This window comes from Podarcis muralis, chromosome 10 (genome assembly GCF_964188315.1).
Source record: "Podarcis muralis chromosome 10, rPodMur119.hap1.1, whole genome shotgun sequence".
In the NCBI taxonomy this organism is placed as follows: Eukaryota; Metazoa; Chordata; class Lepidosauria; order Squamata; family Lacertidae; genus Podarcis; species Podarcis muralis.
This window is the reverse complement of record NC_135664.1, coordinates 55,309,742-55,332,760: the sequence shown is the minus strand read 5'-3', so window position 1 is coordinate 55,332,760 and position 23,019 is coordinate 55,309,742. Positions and strand designations below refer to the sequence as shown.

Below are 23,019 nucleotides of genomic sequence, written 5' to 3'. Positions count from 1 at the left end.
GCACTCTCAAATCACCCCTCCTGTCTCTCCCTTAACATGGTCAGATTCAGGCATTTAATGTTCCTTCCACAGAGCATTCGGTTACCTGCATTTACAAGTTGTTTGCCTGCTCAAGTTAAAATCTAAAGATGGATTCACAGGAAATTGTGTAGTGGATCTGAATTTAGCCATGTACATGAGCATGTTGAGGCCAGAATGTACATGAGCATGTTGAGGCCAGAACATGCTCATGTACATTTTTCTGCATCTCGCCTCGATTGGCTTCTGGTCCCTTCTGTGTTCCTACATTACACTCTTGAGAGCATTACAGCAAAGAAGGTCATTTAGAAATATGTGGTACACTCAGTTTTGAGTTGGGTGTGTGCTTGCTTCTGCGTGCATAAGATGACTTCACCCAACATTTGCACATGACAGTATTTACCCCCCAAGGAGTCCAACGCCCACAATCTGCACGAAGGGTGCACTCTGTGTTTATTGCTGCTTGCCCAAATAGATACTCAGAGAGAACAGCTGTGCTGCAGAATTGCAGACAGCAGCATCAAGAAGTAATGTCAAGATGAAATGCCCCCTCTCCAGAATTCAACACCCACTGACAAGTAGAAAATTTTGCAGAGGAGAGTGGATGGGGATGAGAACTCATCAATTTTGGTATGGTCAAAAACGGTCTATTTCAGGGTAGACTTTGAATGGTTTGCCCAACCACTTGCGGTGGAAATAGATCTCTTTGGTGTAGCCAGCAGATGCTATGCCTCCATCATCCTAGGGGGATTTTGGAAGGAGAAATTATAGCTACCTCTGCCCACAAAAACTCACTGCCACCATGGGCAGTGGCAAATTTTTAAAAGGAAAAAGGAGAAAGCAACGTAACTATTCACCACCAACAGTAAGCATCTACAAACATACATAAATACTGACATCTATCAAAAGTTTGTAGCTTTCTCCTGAAATCAGGAAAGAATCTGCATACTTTCCCTTTTTTTATTACACTTTGCAACGGAGTACTGGTGCACCTCTGCAAAAAGGCAAAATGCACGCTTAGAAATGTTGCAGTGTTGAGTGCTCTTGTTCATTGTTAAAACCAGTCATGACCTCCTCCATGTTGCCCCCTCCCCTCCCACTTTGTTTTCTGCCCCCTAGCCCGCCAGGATTCTGTACCCACTGAGCATGCTCATCAGAGCAACACCCCCATCAGAGTCCCATCAATGGACTCTAATGAGGGTGCCCCCCCCCTTTAGGGTTTTGTTTCTAAATATCTTTTTGAACTAAATGGTTTTTTTTTTCATTTTGCACTTCTGGAAACTTCAGGTTTTCCCCAAGCCCATTGATACATATTGCTTGTGTATGGGTATTATGGTTAAGCAACAATATTTACATCTAAGCACTGGAAATAAAGGGAATGAGGCATTTTCTTCTTCCAAGAAAGCAAGGTCTTTCCCCTCACTTTAAACATTTACAAAATCTGTCATCAGCATTCCAACATTCTCCTTCCCTGACAACCAGAGTGCAACAAAATGCACAGTGCAATAGCTGCTGCTGCGGAACTATTACAAGAGTAAAACTGGGGGAATCAACTCATCCCTAATACTATCCGATCTTACAGTGCTATTGTGTAGATAGCCAAAATGCTGAATTTTGTAGTTACTTCTTCAAGGTACCTCCCATTATATTCCATTTCTTATGTTTGCATTACCATAATCTGGAAACTTTCCACCTGGAATTGTCATTGCAGCCTGTCAGTAAAAGCAAGGTACTTCTGAACCAAAAGTAGCCGTTTTACTACTGCTTGATCTATCTAGCAGGACCACCATCCGGCAGGTATCACCCCTCCACTTTTGCACAAGCTCAAATCGATAAGCATCATTGGTTTGCTGCAACACAACACATCAGACCTACCAACCCTGAATTCTTTGCACAAGAGAGAAGACACAGTAAAAACTGTTCCACAACTTAGCAAGTACAGGCACATTAAGATTCTTTTGCGATTATCACTTTGCACTCCAACTTTGAGTGAAGGGCGGAGGGGGGGAATGTTTGCAAGGTTTTAATAGTCCTATAATACTGGGAAAGCAGCTGACAAAATAATTACCTTTGAATAGTTTTATGGCTAATTAATACTCAAGACCAGTGCTAGATTAAGAAGATGTGAGGTCCAAGTGTAGAATTTATGTTCCGTGGCTCCACATTATCTCTCTCCTCTTCAGTGCATTCCAATCTCTGCCCCTCCTCACTCCACCTTGCCCTGTTAAACTCCTGAGATCTGTCCTGGTGCAGAGATCAACAACTGATTTTTTCCTCCGCAGGTCAAAGCCTCTCTGAAGGTGAGAGGCAAAGAGGGACAGCAACCTACTGAACATTGTCAGCTAAGTCTTACCCAACCTCAGGCAACTTGTGCATACACTGAAAGATCCCACTGCCCAAATTCAGGCAATGCCCCCATCTGACTGCAGCCCCAGGCCACAGTGTTTGGTAGGTCCCTTGAACCCTCCTCTGAAGAAGCTATTGCAGTAGGGAGAAGGGCAAGATTCTGCAAGCTGCCTTCCACTTACATAAAATTATCTACTTACCAAGGAGATTACTCATATTTTAAGATTCCCACACAGCTGAGAAAATGGCAACGGTTCCAAAAACATCACACAGGACAAGTTCACTACCAGTGACTCGAGTCAGGATAATTAAGCCCTCAGCACTGTCAAAATTGGAAAACTCAGCAGTGGCCAGAAGATTGGAGAAGATCAGTCTACATCCCAATCCCAAAGAAGGGCAGAGCCAAAGAATGCTCAAACTACCACATAATTGCACTCATTTCACACGCTAGCAAGGTTATGCTTAAAATTCTACAAGGAAGGCTCAAGCAGTATGTGGATCGAGAACTCCCAGAAGTGCAAGCTGGATTTAGAAGAGGCAGAGGAACCAGAGACCAAATTGCAAACATGCGCTGGATTATGGAGAAAGCTAGAGAGTTCCAGAAAGACATCTACTTCTGCTTCATTGACTATGCAAAAGCCTTTGACTGTGTCGACCACAGCAAACTATGGCAAGTTCTTAAAGAAATGGGAGTGCCTGATCACCTCATCTGTCTCCTGAGAAATCTCTATGTGGGACAAGAAGCTACAGTTAGAACTGGATATGGAACAACTGATTGGTTCAAAATTGGGAAAGGAGTACGACAAGGCTGTATTTTGTCTCCCTGCTTATTTAATTTATATGCAGAATGCATCATGCGAAAGGCTGGGCTGGGTGAATCCCAAGCTGGAATTAAGATTGCCGGAAGAAATATTAACAACCTCAGATATGCAGATGACACAACCTTGATGGCAGAAAGTGAGGAGGAATTAAAGAACCTTTTAATGAGGGTGAAAGAGGAGAGCGCAAAATATGGTCTGAAGTTCAACATCAAAAAAACGAAGATCATGGCCACTGGTCCCATCACCTCCTGGCAAGTAGAAGGGGAAGAAATGGAGGCAGTGAGAGATTTTACTTTCTTGGGCTCCATGATCACTGCAGATGGTGACAGCAGCCACGAAATTAAAAGACGCCTGCTTCTTGGGAGAAGGGCAATGACAGGCCTAAACAGCATCTTGAGAAGTAGAGACGTCACCTTGCCAACAAAGGTCCGTATAGTTAAAGCCATGGTTTTCCCAGTAGTGATGTATGTAAGTGAGAGCTGGACCATAAAGAAGGCTGATCGCCGAAGAATTGATGCTTTTGAATTATGGTGCTGGCAACTCTTGAGAGTCCCGTGGACTGCAAGAAGATCAAACGCATCCATTCTTAGGGAAATCAGCCCTGAGTGCTCACTGGAAGGACAGATCGTGAAGCTGAGGCTCCAGTACTTTGGCCACCTCATGAGAAGAGAAGACTCCCTGGAGAAGACACTGATGCTGGGAAAGATGGAGGGCACAAGGAGAAGGGGGCGACAGAGGACGAGATGGTTGGATAGTGTTTTCGAGGTTACAGCATGAGTTTGACCAAACTGCGGGAGGTAGTGGAGGACAGAGGTGCCTGGCGTGCTCTGGTCCATGGGGTCACGAAGAGTCGGACACGACTAAACGACTAAACAACAACAACAACTGTCAAAATTACCTTAGCCAGCTTAACTGGGGCTCTGCTCTCAAAAGAGTACTTTAGCAAAATGGTTAGCCCAGTCTTGCTGGGTTTATTAATCCCAAGGAGCCAGCTTATCTGTTTGATCTTATTTAGCAGCAAACCAACGCGTGCTGAGCAGCTCGTTTGTCCTCAAGTGCGACAAATTAAGGCCATGTCTTCATGTCATCGGAATTCACAAACGCAGAGAGAGGCAGGATGGCATGCGATATCACACCACTTAAATCAAGAATATGGTGTGGAATGACCAGGTGTTGACAACTCCTGATCACATGCGCTGTCTAACCCAGCCGTCACCACCAGTCGGCAGAGCAGCTTGCACAACTCAATGGCACATCAGTGTGCATCTCTCGTGTATCAAGCGAGAACCGTGCGGGCACCTCAGCATCAAAACTGAAGTGTCTGTTGCCCCCAACCAGCGATATTAAAACTTTACTAAGAATTATTTTAAGTTGTTTTGAACTTTTAATAATAACAGCCCATCCAGACATTCCTTTTATTGTGCATTCATAAAGATTTGTGCTCACAGTGCTTTTGGGAAATTGTGACCCACCTCCCTTGTAATGCTGTTTGTTCTTGCAACTATTTCAAGGTAGGACAAGCTCAGTGCTTGTTCATAAAATCATAGAATTGTAGAGCTGGAAGGACCACAAGGGCCATCTAGTCCAACCCCTTACAATACAGGAATCTTTCACACAATGTAGGGCTCAAACCCATGACCCTGAAATTAAGTCTCATGCTGTACCGACTGACCTAATGATGTGTGGATGGTCCAGTATAAATCCACCACTAATCCATTATTATTGTATCAATGGTATATTACAGAATATGCCCCCTCCCCCCCAAAAAACCCACCACCACCACAAGTTTGGAGAGGCCCTAAGATATATTAAGGAAGTGCATGCTGCAACTGTGATTGAGATGTTCGTGATTTTATTTATTTACTATTATGATGCTTTCGTTGTGCACTGATTTCAGTAGCAGAACAAAACAATAAATCAGCCTTTCCTTTCCTGTGGCATCTCCCCTTGCAAAGACTGCTCAATGAGGAATGAGGGGAAAGACAGATTGTGTAATTATTTTCATCCCTCCTTCCTTCCTTCCCTCCCTACACAGGGTGGTACGCACAGTCATCCCTTCCCCTTTATCCTCACAGCAGACCTAAGAGACAGAAATAAGTGAGACACCCACTCGTCAAAGTTCATCCAATAATCTTTCTGTGGGCAAATGGGGATTGAAATCTAGGTATCCCCAGCCTAAGCACACTTGAGAACCTATCCACTATGCTGCTATGGAATCCCCACCCCGCAAAATTATAAAATCCACCAAATGCAAAGGCATTTTGACCAGAACTGTGAGAAACCACAACAGATTTCCTACTCCAACACATTTAAAGCAAGTATGTCCTGTTTCATTTACAGGGACACCTGGTGACACCTATACAGGGCAGCACTTTTGCTTTATTAATAGCCATCCATTTCTTTATTTTGCGTAATTATAACTAATATCCTACTTTTCAAGATATAAATCCTTTCACACAACATAAAAATGCCTTAACCAGTGTAAGCCAATCAAATTCTTCCCACACATCACTTAATGGAAGGAGGCCATATGGAAGGAGAGAAAAGTTCAGACGAGGACACCTGGTGCTATGGTCACCTGCCCCCTCTCTTGGAATTATTTCCCAAACCTGATGCCCTTCCGAAGCTCTGGACTGCAACTCCCATCATGTTGATAAATGCTGACCGGAGCTGCAAACCAAAAGTTCTGGAGGGTTGGGGAAGGCTGAAGTATATATAGGATGGTAGATGGCCCAGTCCTATTGAAACAGGTTCCTATGTCCTCTTTGAATGATCTCTATCATTTGGTTACCAAAAATAAAAATAAAAAAAAGAACCCACCCCTATTCTTGAGCTTTCTCAGCAGCAAGCATTCAGATACAGCGATACCTCAGGTTAAGAACTTAATTAGTTCTGGAGGTCCATTCTTAACCTGAAACTGTTCTTAACCTGAGGTACCACTTTAGGTAATGGGGCCTCCTGCTGCCGTCACGCTGCCACCGCGCAATTTCTGTTCTCATCTTGAAGCAAAGTTCTTAACCCGAGGTACTATTTCTGCGTTAGTGGAGTCTGTAACCTGAAGTGAATGTAACCCGAGGTACCACTGTACCAGGAATTCAGCATGCAAGGATTTTCCAGGTATAGAGATAAAATGGACTTGGGAAGCTTCTTGTTGATGTTTCCCATGCATTGCACCACTATTCTAAGAAAGTGGACCGGTAAAATATAAAACTATGCCGGCCTATCAAATTTTGGACACTTTAGAAAGAGGAAGCCTTGAAAAGGGGGTGCTTCCACCTTTCATCAAGGCTGTGGTCACATACCAGGCCAACCTGGGCCTTCTCACCCCAGGTAAGCACTTAGGCAGTGCTCAAGTGTTCTCTCTTTCTCCCTCCAACTATCAGAACAGGCCTCAGGCAACAGCAGCAGGGAATGATCAGCTGGCTAAGTGTAGTTAATTTCTGTAGCACCTTTTCCAAGGTCTCCTGCTATTTCCCTGGGCGATGCCAATCTTCTTTTCATTTATAATCAGGGTAGTTTTTGCCTTCTTATGTGTGTATTCATGGAGGTAGCCACGTTACAGTGAGCATCTGCTATGTGCCATCTGGACTGACAAAAGACAGAAAATTCAACTATGTCATATTTCTGAGCTGTTTGGAACTCAGAACAGCCTTTAACCTTAAAACTGCTGAGTACGACGCTTGAATGATTCATGCTTGATCCATAAAGGGGACCATCAACCACACAAACTGTGAACACCACCTACATCCCAGCAGGCCAGAATCCAAGAAGGGGAGGCAGAATGGATAAACTGAGGTTATTGCCAGTATCATAAAATTAGCTAGTTACAAACAATCAAAAAGGGCATCAATGATATTATGTTGGGAGCAGACAAAACAACATGCTGCCCAAATTTGTCATCTGAAAGATGGCACTACAGGATATTAGAAAAGGAATACCAAATAGGCACATTTATCATACAATGTGCAATTAATCCAACCACAATAATGATTTGTTCTCCGGTTTAGGATTAAATGTTTTATTGGTGTAACTATACAAATTATGCCAGTTTTTTAAATTCCGAAGGAGCTGGCAAGATGAACAGCAGGTTCTTATGCTGAACACATCTACTTTGTCCCATGTGTAAGGGGGGGGGGGGCAAGACAAGGAAGACATTTTCCTCCTCAGTGAGGGGGGAGGAGATATCTCCCACCTGCAAGTAAACCATCATCAAGCCTAAAAGAATAATCAAAGATAGATACTTAAGCTTTTGTAAGTGGCAACTAAATATTTGAAATATATTTCTTGTCCTGACATCATCTGGGGGAGCATGACTCATGTCTGCAAGGACCAATGTGATCATGTAGTGCAGGGTTCAGCAACCTAAGGCCCATGGGCCACAAGCAGCCCATCGGGGTTGTTTAATCGGCCCACGAGCCGCCTGCTTGGAGAGTCTCCACGTGCTGCACTAAACCGGCGCAGCACGGGGACTTGCTTCCACAGTGCTGGAAATCACACCTGTGCATGCGCAGACGCCGAAAATCGTGGGAGCTCACGCGATCCGGACCACGGAGGGATCTCCGCTGGAGTGAGCCGGCCCAGGCAAGGTAGACCTTGCCGACCCCGATGTAGTGGCCCAGCACTATAGAACACTCTCCCATTAGAAATCAAGCAGCCACCATCCCTCCTATGGGAGGCTTCTTACAAATTTGCACATTACATGTTTTATTTTTCCTGTAAGCTGCTTTGAAACATATGGTGGAAACTAGAGATACATTTATTTTCTAAAAAGATAAAGTCAGGCCTCGGTCCTGTATCGGGGTAGAGTGTCTCTACCCCAATCGTTCAGCCCGGACACTGAGATCCAGCACCAAGGGCCTTCTGGCAGTTCCCTCATTGCGAGAAGTGAGGTGACAGAGGGCCTTCTCGGTAGTGGCGCCCGCCCTGTGGAACGCCCTCCCTTCAGATCTGAAGGAAATAAGCAGCTATCTTCTTTTTAAAAGACATCTGAAGGCAGCCCTGTTTAGGGAGGTTTTTAATACTTAATGCTGTATTGTTTTTAACACTTGATGGGAAGCTGCCCAGAGTGGCTGGGGAAACTCAGCCAGATGGGCGGGGTATAAATAATAAATTATTATTATTAATTATTATTATTATTTGTCTCCAATCTACCACCACCACCACACACGACTCTGACTCTCTCTCTCTCTCTCTCTCTCTCTCTCTCACACACACACACACACGGGACAAACCTAAGTTACTGTGCCTCAGGAGCATATGTTATGGCTGTGATACCTCAGTTGGTAGAATATGAGACTCAATCTCATGTTTGTGGGTTCAAGCCCCATATTGGGCAAAAAGATTCTTGCATTGCATAGGCTTGGACTAGATGCTCCTTGTGGTCCCTTCAAGCTCTACAATTCTATGATTCTGTAACCCCCTCCTCCCCTTGCTAGAGTGGCCATGCATTCTGCCAAGGACAGTCCTCTATTTGAAGGAGTTGTCTACTTGAAAGGTTCTCCAGCCCAAGTCCAGAATCCTAAGCAGGGTGAGTAACAGGAATCTTGAAGTTGCAAACTGGATAAACTAGGGGTTTCCCCATATCAAGAACCGAGGGAGCAAACACAAAGGAAAAGGACAGATTGGGTGGAGCCTAATGCTCATATCATTAGCTACGATCTGAGACAAAGATACAGTGGTACCTCGCAAGACGAATGCCTCGCAAGATGGAAAACTCGCAAGACAAAAGGGTTTTTTGTTTTTTGAGCTGCTTCGCAAGACGATTTTCCCTATGGGCTTGCTTCGCAAGACGGAAACGTCTTGCAAGTTTGTTTCCTTTTTCTTAACACCGTTAATACAGTTGCGACTTGACTTCGAGGAGCAACTCATAGCACGCGGTGTGGTAGCCTTTTTTGAGGTTTTTGAAGACTTTGGTATTTTTGAAGCTTTTCCAAAACTTTTCCGACACCATGCTTCGCAAAACGAAAAAAATTGCAAGACAGCAAAACTCGCGGAACGAATTAATTTCGTCTTGCGAGGCACCACTGTAGCTTGATTCAACCATGGGAAGACTGTGGCCACTGCTGGAACATCAGGGTTCTTGAGCTGACTGGCAGATAGCAAATGTATCATTTATCCCTTAGCTCAGATAACTGATATGCTTGGGGATCTGGAGTGGTATCAAAAGTCTGAGCTGAAACAGCAGACTCAGGCATCCAACTCACATTTTAAAGTTCACTCCAATATTCCATGTCACTCCCCTTGGCAGCTCTCACAGCGTGGTGTGTGACATTTGGCTAACTACTGCTAGCCTTTGTATGACAAACACCACTGTTTGGGTACCCAATGAAGGATTGAGTGATCTCTAGTCTGCACTTAGGCAGGAAAAGTTGGGTAGAGAACAAAGGAAAGGATGGAAATGAGTGGCACAGGTAAGGAATGACTGGACAAACTGGGGTTCCCAAGATGCCTAGGGAGAAGAGAGACAGATAATTCAAGCATTTTGACAGTGCAAGACCAACAGGACCTCATAGCTTTAAACATGGTCTTGCTCATAAATTCACATGCACATAAATGTTAATTTTAGGCCATCCTAAGTCCTTCATTATTTTTTTTAAAAAAGAACTTTTGTTAAGTTTTCTGCCACCCTTACTAGACAAAGGCAACCAGGGAAAGTGGCTCTTTCAAATCTGCTTTAAAAAAATCAGATCACAAAACACAAACAGAACGTTCTCAGTTAAGGAGCCCAGCAACATGAATCTTGCTATCCTCTTTTTCCACCTTAGGGCAGATAGATAAACAAGCTGTTGCCTTTCTCCATGACATCAGTAAAAGCTTATTCAGATTCTAGTTCAGACTGAACATGCAGTTGGCTGTTAAGGAGGGAGGGAAAAACCACTGGAGTGTCTATGTGCTGGCCAGAATCACTGTGATATCATGGTTAGTCACGCATCCTGGGGTGAGAGCAGGCTTCTCCAGCTCACAACATCTGCCTCTCTCTTCTTCTGCTCTCCCCCTCAAGTCCCTGCAGACCTCCCACCAAGGAGCAAGACCATCATGGCCCAACTGTGAACACTGATGCAGTTCAGCAGTGGGGGCTGGTGCCCATTGAGACTGGTGAGGCAGAAGGTGGAGATGCCAAACAGTTGGTTGAGCCAGAACCAATGACAAACGCTGCCAACTACTTTCTAGTTTTGCTCCAGCCTCTGCCCTGCTGCGTTCTACAAGGGTGACACTGGGACTAAGGAGGAGGAGAGCTGGCAAGCAGTGTTATACCCTAGTCTGGTTGTAAGAAAGGAAACAGGCAGGTGAGGGGTGTCTGAGGGCACACCAAGGTTGCTGGGGCTTTGGAGAGCTGTTGCCCAAGTATCGGGCTAGATTGGGGTGGTTAACCTTTTGCCAGGCGAAGGGCCACATTGAACCATGGTCAAACCTCAAAATAGGTATGGTCGCTAAAAAAATAATAATAAAGGACAAGTTTGGAGGGAAATGAGGGTCACAATAAAAAGAGCCTGATGCAGCCTGTGGGTTGGCCACCTGTGGGTTAAATGGCCCAATGCAAAGGAGATGCAACAGCAAAACCCACTTTAAAGGCAGACAGGCAATTTTGTTGTCTTAAAATAATAATGGAAAAGTGAGGGGTAGGGGAACCAGTCATCCGAAAAAGCCTCCCCGCTCCCTGCTCTAACCTTAGCAGGGAAAGAAAGAAAAAAATAAGTAAAAGTCCTAGACCACATTTTGGACTCCACCTTTCATTACTGGTCTGTTAGGCTAGACAGGAATGCATTCCTTGGGGCGGGAGAGCTGGCTAGTCTCCAGAAGAAACTTAAACTGATTGTATCCTCCAGCAAAAAAGAATGGCTCACAACAGGCACACACACACACACACACACACACACACACACACACACACACAACCCATAACTGCATGGTTTCCCATCCAATATTTTAGGCTGCCTATGAATGTTTTAATTACAGAGCACCACACAGCTGGATAGAGAATTTTTATTTTAAAAACTGCCTACGGTGACTAGACCACTTCCAGACAACTGGGGAACGCTTATGACTCTTTGGCCTGAATTGGATTTCGTTTAAAAAGAAGAAACAAACACACAGAGACTGGATGACCCAGAAACCTTGCATATTCTGACATCTGTAGTTTATGTTTTGAAGAAGTCTAATACTAGCATTCTGCAATTGTAATCAAAGAAAATGTTTGCACACACAAAACACTAGATTATCGTTTTTCTTTCAGGATCTTGAAAGTAGCAAAACGGAAAGAACAGCAACAGTACGAAATGAATCAATTTTAACTTTACAACAAACAGTAAAGTGGGAGCATTTTTTTAAAGCTGGCATTTATATATTCCACCTTTCAGTAATTTGCACTTTCTGAAACAATATGCCAACAGAAACACAACCATTTCTGAGTTTTGCAAGGCAGGTCTCCAACCAAATAACATGTGCAAAAATGCACGTACTCAGTATGGATAAGCATGCATATTATTAGCAAAAATAACATGGAAAATGCATTATGTTAGGGGGAATATTATCAGGGAAAATGTGCTTTGCAACAATGCAAGTGCTAGACAAAACTGCATACTGTAGTGTATTAGGAGAACTTCTTGAAGTCAAACGGACTTCCGGGACAGATTCCGTTCAATTTCCAAGGTACAACTGTATATTCAATTTCAATGTGGAGAACAAAGCAATAAAATTTTTACGTTTGTTCCCACCCAAAAAACCCCACCTTAACCAAAAAGTGCGCATTCCAGCAAGGCTTTCTTCCCCATCTACACACACACACACACACACACACACACACACACACAAATGATATTCAAGTTTCCTCATTTAAATCCACCTTCCCTCACTCCCACTTGTGCAAAGTTCCCTCACTAAAAAAAACACTTTTTCAGTGAACTTTAGATATGACCATCAGAAGCTGCCTTGAGTCAGACTATTGCTCCATATAACTCTGCATTGCTACACAGATTGGCAGAGGCTCTTCCGGAAATCAGACAGGGGACATTCCCAGTCGTAACTGGAGGTGCCAGGGACTGAACCTGGGACCTTCTGCACACAAAGCAGATGCTCTCCTACTGAGCTACAGCCCTTCCCTTGAAGAAGGACTTCAATCTGCTTCAAAAATTTCGCACTGCCTTGGAAGAAAGGAGAGGCTGCTGGAGCACTTCCAAATATGCATGATTGGAGCTGATGAGGCAGGAGTACTTCAGGAAGTGAACAAGATCTTCTGGGCACTGGTGACCGTGCCAGAGCACTTCACTGGGGCAATTTAAGCATTGATAAGTGCAAGGGCTTTTTAGTCTCACATTTCATTGCTTGAGAACCCAGGACTGTAGAAGGCATACAAGGAAGAAAGTGAGAAATGGGTGTGGCCAATGAGAGGGGTGTGGTCTAGTGGAAAGCCAGCAAGGTGGATCTTGCCCATTCCTAATAGAGCAAACCACAGAGCCTAGGACTTGCCCATCAGAAGGTCGGTGATTTGAATCCCTGTGACGGGGTGAGCTCCTGTTGCTCGGTCCCAGCTCCTGCCCACCTAGCAGTTCGAAAGCACGTCAAAGTGCAAGTAGATAAATAGGTACCGCTCCGGCGGGAAAGTAAACGGAGTTTCCGTGAGCTGCTCTGATTCGCCAGAAGCGGCATAGTCATGCTGGCCACATGACCTGGAAGCTGTCTGCAGACAAACGGCGGCTCCCTCCGCCAATAAACCGGGATGAGCACCGCAACCCCAGAGTCGGTCACGACTGGACCTAACGGTCAGGGGTACCTTTACCTTTAATAGAGCATTACATCCAAACTGTGAAGTACTATTTTGACTCTCCTAATAACGATTTCATTGGGTGACATTTACTATAAACCCAGGGAGAAAAAATAATTGTGGGTACCTCTTTTTGTAAAATGAACAAGCATTGCTACCAACAATTCAGACATGCCAATTATAGCAACCTTAGCCTTCCACAGCTATTTAACCAGACCAGTTATAGCAGTGATTCCATGGTTTGGGGAAATGTTGCAGGGGAAACAGCATGAGCTGACATATTTAAAACAGGAACTCAGGAACTGCCAGCAGGTTCCCTTCTCACTTCCGCAACCCAGGAAGACCAAAAAGCCCTGCTATAGATAGCATAAAATGTTGTGCACTGGCCAGTGACGATATTTAGTACAGGGGAATTCAAATGGCTCTCCAAAGCTCCCAGCCACATTGCTTGCTACCCAGAAGTCAGGTTAATTATGCAGCCAGAGATGGGACTGGGAGAAAACTTGTAGTGAAGAGGAAGGTATATTAGCAAAGTTTGTTTCCTAAATCATTGGTACAAGAAAGCTGGGAGGGAGATAAGAGGATAAGGCCCTGGCAGGAGTCTCACACTATAGCAGCTAAACACAGACCACAACTCAGTGGCTGAACACATCCTCTGCATGCAGAAAATCCAAAGTTCAATTCCAGAGATGCCAGTTAAAGGTGACTACCAGGTGATGGCAAAGATCTCTGCTTGAGACCCTGCAGAGCTGCTGCCAGTCAGCTAGTCAAGAGTACATGTCACGGACAAATAGCCTAGCCTAGTATAAGGCAATGGGACGTGGGTGGCGCTGTGGGTTAAACCACAGAGCCTAGGACTTGCTGATCAGAAGGTCGCCGGTTCAAATCCCCGCGACGGGGTGAGCTCCCGTTGCTCGGTCCCTGCTCCTGCCAACCTAGCAGTTTGAAAGCACGTCAAAGTGCAAGTAGATAAATAGGTACCGCTCCTGCGGGAAGGTAAACGGCGTTTCTGTGCGCTGCTCTGGTTCGCCAGAAGTGGCTTAGTCATGCTGATCACATGACCCAGAAGTTGTATGCCGGCTTCCTTGGCCAATAAAGCGAGATGAGCGCTGCAACCCCAGAGTCAGCCACGACTGGACCTAATGGTCAGGGGTCCCTTTACCTTTAATATAAGGCAAGGAAGGGCCATGGTCTCAGGGACAGAGCATCTTATTTGCCTGCAGAAGGTCCCAGGTTCAATCCCCAACATCTCTAAGTAGGGATGGGAAAGATTCCCTGCCTGAAACCTTGGTGAGAAGAACCAGAAGAACTGGATGTACAAGAAATTTAACCTGTTAACCCCTGAAAACCAGAGTGAGCAGACAGTGCCTATTTCCCAGGCTTCTTTGTACCAGCTCAACTTGAAAGTCATGTTGTCAAATGAACTTTATGAACTTCCTGCCCTGCACTGTGAAAAATAGAGATTTGAGGTTGGGGAGGAGTGGGTGCAAGTTCAGAAGAAAGCCCCAACACATTATTTGATTATGAATACCAACAAGGAACTCAGGACTGCAATTCCTTAAGGACCGCCTCTCCCCATATGAACCAACCCATACCCTGAAAGCATCATCTGAGGCCCTTCTTTGTGTGTTTCCTCCGTGAAAGTTCTGGAGGGTGGCAACAAGAGAACGGGCCTTTTCTGCAGTGACTCCCTTTTAGTGGGATCCTTTCCCCAGAGAGGCTTGCCTGGCGTCTTCACTACATATCTTTAGGCGTCAGGAGAAAATGCTTCTCTGTAACCAGGCCTTTGGCTGATGAATGTTCTATGGCCTTTTAAATGTGTTTTGTGGGAGGGGGATCATTGGTTTGTTTTTGTTGTTGTTCTATTCTGCATTTTGTGTTCTCAATTTGTATTTTTATGTTGTGATCTTCCCTGTGATCTTCAGGTGAATGGTGATGTATAAATTTAATAAATAGTAATAAATAATAATAATAATGTTTACTATTCCTGATAGGCACACAGACTCTTTCTTTTTCTCTAGCTTGCAAGGTTCCAGTTAGTTCTGCTCACTCTACTCCACAAGAGAGGAGAATGTGAAAAATGTACTGCGTAAGCTGCAAGCAACACCCCAACAGAGACTGCATGTCAAATACTTTCAAAAAGGAGTAACATCACACCCTCCCAGGTACATTATCCACCTCCTTATAATATAAAAAGACCGCTGGTGTGTTGTGTGAAGTCACCTCAATACCAAAAGCTTGCTTGTACTTCTCAAAATACATGGCACTGTAATCCTAAATGTTGGAGTTTCAGCATCCACAGTGGGATTTCTTTCAGAGAGAAGCATGCATTGGGTTTCCAGAGAAGAGTCTGAAGGCACACAGCTCAGCTCTATTCCTGAAGATAAGCAATTCTTAGCCCTATATGGCCTTGCCTGAATGTGAGAGTCAACCATGAGTGCTGGGGATAGACAAGAAAGGAGTAAATAAAAATCTGCCTCGCTTGGTAATGAAACCTGCCGTGTGATGAACCTGGAAAGTCTGTAATATTTAGAAGTTTGGCACAGGAGATTGGGTGGCAGTAAACATGTGCATCTAATTAAGCTTGTTTTCTAAATGTGTTTCTTCCTGAGGCTCATATTTCAAGAAGTATTTTGTTAGTCATGTTGCCAGACCCTTGAGAAAGGTGAATTTCTTTCACTTACTATGAAGGCTGCAATCCCACACACACTTAATTGGGAGTAAGTCCCCACTAAATTCTGCACAGACATGCACAGGCTTATTTATGCTAGTCAAATCAAGGCAAGCTCAGGGATTTTTGCTGACCTTGACCATTCAAAACTGCATCACTACACAACTTGTGTGTTATGTGCCAACTTGGGTTTAATGCAAGCTGAGCAGCATATGAATAGCACATTAAATGGCCCAGAGTTGACCAAAATACTATTTTGCCATTTTCACTTATTGCTTGCATTTAAACTGACTGATTTGCAAAACAGGTGAGCTAAGCCAAGCTATGCTTTCCTGTGACCATACAGGCTCCTGGAGAGGAATTTGTAGTTGCTTTGCAGCTCACCAGTCCTGTTAGTTCAGCACATCAGTCAAGCCAAAGCATGGCTTGACACTTCGTACGAACCTGGGATTGTGGTTCAGCTCTCTCCTCCTGAATAATGATGTATAAGCAAGTACAAGCCTTGCTCTAAAAGAACCAAGGAGGAGCAAAGCACCTGCAATATCCTTCCCAGGAGACACTGTGTTTCTGCCAAACCATGGTTTGGTTGAGTGCTGCGTGTGAATGTGGCCAGTGATAATCTATTGTTTATTGTTACGGGAATGAGCCTTGGGCTCATTCATTCCCCCTCCCTTAGGAGACAACCAGAAATTTACACTTCTATTTTTAACTGCAGTTTAGCGCTCTGTCCCAACCTGTCTTGTTTCATTAAACCATAGTTAAGACTAACTACAGTTTGCAAACATTTGTCACACTGAGCCTCTTAGAGGAAGTGCAGGATTTAACCATAGCCGCCGCCACCTCCAAACTATAATCTGCCCACACTGCTCAATGAAGTCGTGCAAAGAGTTGAATCCAGAGATAGAACCCTGCTTGCACAATTCAGCTTTCCAGGAAATGGAAGTTGCAGAATGCATAAAAGAATATACACTTCCCCAAAAAGAGACACAAAGCTTTTGATTCCTGAGTATGCTGAAGCTATCCAATATTAGAAAGGCTGGAGAAGCTACCCCTCAGAATCAAGAGACCGTCAGGAATAGCATATTATGGGCACACAGGGTGTCAGTTGTATAAAAGCAGAAGGGGTTTTCCACTCACGCAAGGTATCTCTGGATCAAAGCATAATTGTGTCATCTACGAGTGACACAGATTCCCCACCACAAACTGAGAGAAGTATTTTAGTCTGCCCAACCACCATCAAGAATCACATCAACAAATCCTTTTGGATGAGAAGCACAGCCACAAGCTTCTTCTCAAACCGGAAAAGGAGATGAGATTACTCAGTTGCACATGGAAGTGTGTCCATGCGCACACATAGCACCACATTCTGGCAAAAGGTGAAATCATTTGTTTCCTAAATCTGAAGAATTGCATACATTTGCAACTCTGATTGGCAGCGCTGTTCGAGTAGGTGGTTTTCCACTTAGAGGAGCCTCTGTTATAAATCAGCTAGCTCTGTGATTTAAGTGTTTGTATTCATTCCATGAGACAGTGCTTCATGGGTTGCTTTTGTTTTTGTTTTTTTACCCTAGACCAAAGTTCGTTTGTGAAACGAGGAATGCCAATCACCATCTAAATAAAGACTGTTAAGAATGTAAAAACTTCCTTCTTCCAGGAGAACTAGATAAGGAATTCTGGAGCAAAGTGGAAGGCCAAAGCAACTCACATGAGCATTATGCTTTGCATAGGCAGCAGGTTTTCTGAGAGATATGAAATGCAAGGGGGCTGTACCGGAGAATTTCTGCCTGTCATGCAATTGAAGACTTACCTGGGGCAGGTAACTCCCCAAGGTGCTAACAATAGATTGTTCAGCATCAGGACCAGCATAAATGCTATACTTATTGCTGCACTGATCCCAGTTCTCACTGAGGTGATGAGCCTGTTTGGGGCCTCTACAATTACAGACTTGGGATGGGTGGAAAAATAGCTTGAACATGCCTACAAATGTAAAGCTTGCATGTCAGGGGAAAGAGTAGACTATTACAACTCTTCTACCGCAATATGTTCATTTTATTGTCGTTATTACATTTATATACTGTCATCTAACATGGATGCTTTAGCTGAAATTCCTGCATTGCAGAGGGTTGGACTGGATGACCCTCACGGTCCCTTTGAACTCTACAGTTCTATGATCTATTAAGGTTGCATGCACTCCATACATTTAAAGCATAAGTCCTCAAAGCATCCTAAGAGCTGCAGTTTACCATTTACCGATCTAATTCCCAGCACCCTTAAACTACAGTTCCCAATATATTTTTTTGAGGGGTGGGGTTGCTTTAAATGTGCAGTGTGCTTTAATCCACTGGGTAGTTTTACAGATTATTTTAATAATAATAAAAACTATAAATACAGATCAGCATCCCAAAAACTCTGCAAAGGCATATGCTTTCCTTTGTACATTGCTGGGGACAGCTTTCCATCAAACAAGCTTGCCTCTAGTATTTGAAGTGGTACAGGCTACACGCAGGTTTACCACCACAGTGGGAATTCAGCCACCACAACTGTCTCTGCCTGTGCCGCGAGAGGAGACTGGGAAGCAGGGCCCAGGGTTACAGATGTTTATTCTCTCACCAATACTGAAAATCACATGTTATATAATTAGCACAAACCTGAAACTGAAAAACACCCTTTATGTTGCTAATCAGGGTTGGCTCTCTCGCTCTCCCCCGCTCATTCCCAGCAGCATCAATTTTAATTCCATGCCTGCTTTTAGAACACCTGCCACAACAAGGCATCTTTAATATTTCATCTACAACTCAGGTGCTACTATGATACGTTGACTTGCTGCTCTATTTTCTAAACAACTTCCAAATTAGTTCTACAGTTGCAAAACGTCAAGTTGTCACGGAGTCAGACACCGGCAACCCCAGAAGCATTAAGATATTAAGAACAATATTGATATTATTGATATGGACAGGGGTGACACCCACAGCTTAGACAAACTTGGACAAACTTATCCGGCCTGAACTGAACACAGCATCATACTCTTACTGAACACTATCTATGCATAACTACCTAGAGGCAGATCCCATAGAGTTCTATGAGACTCACTCCCAGATAAGTAGGACTATCATATTAAGTACAGTACACATTCTCAGAGTATTCCCCCAAAACACATCAGCACCACAGTCCTGGATGAGGCCAATGGCTCAACTAACCCAACATCCTGCTCTCACAGTTGCCAACCAAAGGACTGTGGGAAGCATATCATATTCCTTTAAAAAACAAAACAAAATCAGACTCACGATTGTGGCAGTATAAAGGTTATTATCAGGGTTACAGCCATCCCTCTAGCAGGACTCTAGACCCAGGCCCAAAACAGGGTGCTTCCAAATCTGAAGGAATGGAGGCAGTGAACAACTAGCAGACAACTAACTCTGGTCACATTCATACCATACATTTAAAGCACCTAGCTTCTCCCAAAGAATCCTGGGAACTGTAGTTTGTTGAGGGTGCTGGAAAGTGGTTGTTCTGTGACAGGTTCCATGAGTCTCTGAGGAAAGCTTTAAATGTATGGTGTTGGTGTGGCCTCCCTGTGTCTGAACAAAACACATTCCCAACCCCTCAAAATCAAGCGCAAGGGTCAAAACACACATTCAGACTTCAGATGGAGAGTGAAGTTGTAAATGCATAAGCCAAGATTCCCAGCTTGACCCCTGCACCCCAAACTTTAAATGTAGAACTGTACCCTGAAAATTCACTTATGGTGGCATTCAACTAAGTTTTACTCAGTCCAAATATAAATCACTGCATGAAAGTGGCCACTTCCAGTAGTATCTAAAATATAGTTCCACAATATCCAATTCATGCTGTAGTACAATAATCAAGCATCCACATTCTGAAATGGTAAAAGGTCTTTTTACAGCCTGACTTATCTCAAGACAGCACAGAAATCAAGGACTCAAAATGTGTACGTATTTTCCTCAATGCCTTCTTCCCAAACAGATATTTTCCTATTATTGCCATCCACCATTGGCCTTGCGGTTCTCTTTCAGCATTGTTGCTTTCGAGACTTCCTCTTTCCATATGAATCATTTCCTCCCTACTGTCAGCATCAGGGTTTTGAACACCAAATCCTTTTGCATTATTTCCACTGTATTTCCAGTGCTTTTGCCCCGATAAGAAATTTGTGCGTTGAATTCCTTTTTTTCTTTCCATTTCTTCTACATTCCATCATGGACAAATACACACAGTTATAGAGGAGCCTTCCTCAACCGGTAACCAGTTCATTGCTATGGATTATGATGTTCTTTCAGATTAGGTAGTTAAGGGAATGGAACAGATTTCCCTTCTATGCTTTTTAGCACAACAAAAAAAGCAAAGGTTTTACCAAGCTAGCCTGGGCAATCTTACACAGGAACAGCCAAGACTAAAAAGTCACTAGAGCTGCAATCATGTATATAGACTAGCTAAGACAGGGGTCAGCAACCTAAGGCCCATGGGCCACAAACGGCCCATGGGGGTCATTTAACGGCCCATGGACCCCCAACACCCACTTGGTCGGCTCCCGTGTGCTGCACTAAACCAGCACGGAACAGAGTGGGGACCACCTTCCGCGAAGCTCCTGCAGCCAATGGGAACCTGCGCACGCCTCCTCTGCACTGGAAGGAATGCCGGAAATAGCGTTTGCACATGCGTGCGCACTCTGGCCCACCACAGCGTCTGCGGAACCGTGAACCGGCACAAGCCACAAAAACTTTGCCAACCCCTGAGCTAAGAGAATGCAAATTATCACTGAAGGGTAGGGTATAAATGTCGGTAGTAAAGGCTCCTTGGTACAGAAAACTGCAATTACTGACACTCCCTCCCAATAATCCAGCCTTTCCTCAACCTGTGTTGGACTACAACTCCCATCACCCCTAGCTAGCAAGGCCAGAGCTCAGGGATGATGGGAGTTGTAGTCCAACAACATCTGGGGACCCTCAGGTTGAGAACCACTGCAATCCCACATTCCCCTGTTCTCATCTCATCTCTCTGCTCTTGATGCCACTTGCTGAACTGCTTCAAATACGCCTGTTATTTCTTGCAAGGGAGTCCGCGACTTGACATTGGCTCTACTTCTCCAATGTCACAATGAACCTTGCAACCTTTGGGTTTTTTTTGTTTGTTTTTTTAATAATATTTTTTATTGCTTTTTTCCAAGGTCAGATACATCATCAATGATTCAACAAAAGCGACTTTACAAAGAAGAAAAAAGAAGATTATAAAAGAAAAAAGTTCACATTTTACAAACAATTTTTCATGATCCACTGGACTTCCCCACATCCTCCACCCCCTGCATCCTTTACAATAAAGAAAAATAACAGCAAATTGATACCTTGTTTCATGCGTTTTTGTACATTCATCTAATTATATTTTAGATTTAGGGTACTTGTCATTAACTCCCTTTTCCATCGATCCTAAAAATAAAAACATTACTCTAAACTTTAGTCATTTCACAGTCATAACTTAGTTTCCACCATAATCAAATTTAATTGCTGAAGCTTGTTGTCTCCAAACTTAGCAAATTCTCAACATTCATATAACTTATAATATTTTTGTAAATAGTCCTTAAATTTTTTCCAGTCCTCTTCCACTGCCTCTTCTCCCAGGTCTCGGATTCTGCCAGTCATTTCGGCCAATTCCATGTAGTCCATCAGTTGCGTATGCCACTCTTCCAGCGTGGGTAGCTCCTGTGCCTTCCAATATTTAGCTAAAAGAATTCTTGCTGCTGTAGTTGCATATAGAAAGAAGGTTCTGTCCTTCTTTAACACTCTCTGGCCCACAATGCCCAGGAGGAAGGCCTCTGGTTTCTTGTGAAAGGTATACTTAAATACCTTTTTCAACTCATTGTAAATCATTTCCCAGAAGGCCTTCACCCTCGGGCATGTCCACCAGAGGTGAAAGAATGTTCCTTCAGCCTCCTTACACTTCCAACACTTATTATCAGACAGATGATATATCTTTGCAAGTTTGACTGGGGTCATGTACCACCTGTATATCATTTTCATAATGTTTTCTTTCAAGGCACTACATGCCGTGAATTTCATACCGGTGTTCCATAACCTTTCCCAGTCTTCAAACATAATGTTGTACCCAATATCTTGAGCCCATTTTATCATGGCTGATTTAACTATCTCGTCTTGAGTGTTCCATTTAAGCAGCAAGTTATACATTCTTGAAAGCACTTTCGTCTTAGGTTCAAGTAGTTCTGTCTCTAATTTCGATTTTTCCACCTGGAAACCAATTCTTTTATCTTTTTTAAAAGTCTCTTGAATTTGGGCATAGTGTAACCAGTCTCGCACCTTATCTTTTATTTTTTCTAAACTCTGCAACCTCCAGTTGTCTCCAACTTTTTCTATTATCTCACTGTATTTTGCCCAGCCACCCTCCATATTAAGTAGTTTTGAGGCCTTTGCCTCCATCGGTGATAGCCACCTCGGTGTCTTGTTTTCAAGTAAGTCCTTATATTTAGTCCAGACAATAAACAAAGCTTTCCTGACAATATGGTTCTTGAACAATTTATGAACCTTTACCTTGTCGTACCACAAGTATGCGTGCCATCCAAAAGCATTGTTAAACCCTTCCAGATCTAGGACATCAGTGTTTTCTAATAGAAACCAATCCTTCATCCAGCAGAAGGATGCAGCCTCATAGTATAACCTTAAGTCCGGCAGGGCAAATCCCCCTCTTTCTTTTGCATCTGTTAATATTTTAAGTTTTATCTGGGGCTTTTTGCCCTGCCAGACAAACTTCGTGATGTCCTTCTGCCACTTTCCAAAACATTCCACTCTGTCCACGATCTGCAGGGTTTGAAACAAATATAACATCTTTGGCAGTACATTCATCTTTACAGCTGCGATTCTTCCCAACAAGGAGAGTTTTAATCTTGACCAAATTTCTAAATCCTGAACCTTGCAACCTTTGGACCACATTGTTGATTACAGTCAAAGCCTTCAATACTGAACTGTGAAGTCCATGAGCGACTTCCTTAAAACTACACAGAGAAAACTACACAGACTTCTGCAAAACTCAAAAGATGTTGCCAATGCATACTGGGCTTCCAAAATAGCACTTTATGGTTGCAGAAGCATTTGATTGAGCATTTGAGTCTTTCTAGGGAGAGGCAACCCTTTCTGCTTACAGGAAGATATTTTTAAAGGTTTTGGTGCTATATCATTTCTCTCTCCATGTTCTTCACAACAATACCGTATGTAATCTCTCAAAGGACCTGTTGATGGCATTTTACCATTGTACTGTTGAGAGTGTATTAACTTATGGTCTGTGTGTGTGGTTTGGGAACTGCACAGTCAGGGGAAAAACAATGCTGTCCAGGGTTGTAAAGACTGCGGAGAGAATAATTAGGTGCACTCTTCCCACCTTGG

The 23,019-nt window shown here is 43.7% G+C and overlaps 1 protein-coding gene across 2 annotated transcripts in view; it reads right to left on the bottom strand.

Moving 5' to 3' along the window:
• Window positions 1-23,019, bottom strand: part of CREB3L2 (cAMP responsive element binding protein 3 like 2) — a 78,940-nt gene that overhangs the window by 37,425 nt on the left and 18,496 nt on the right. The window lies entirely within an intron of this gene.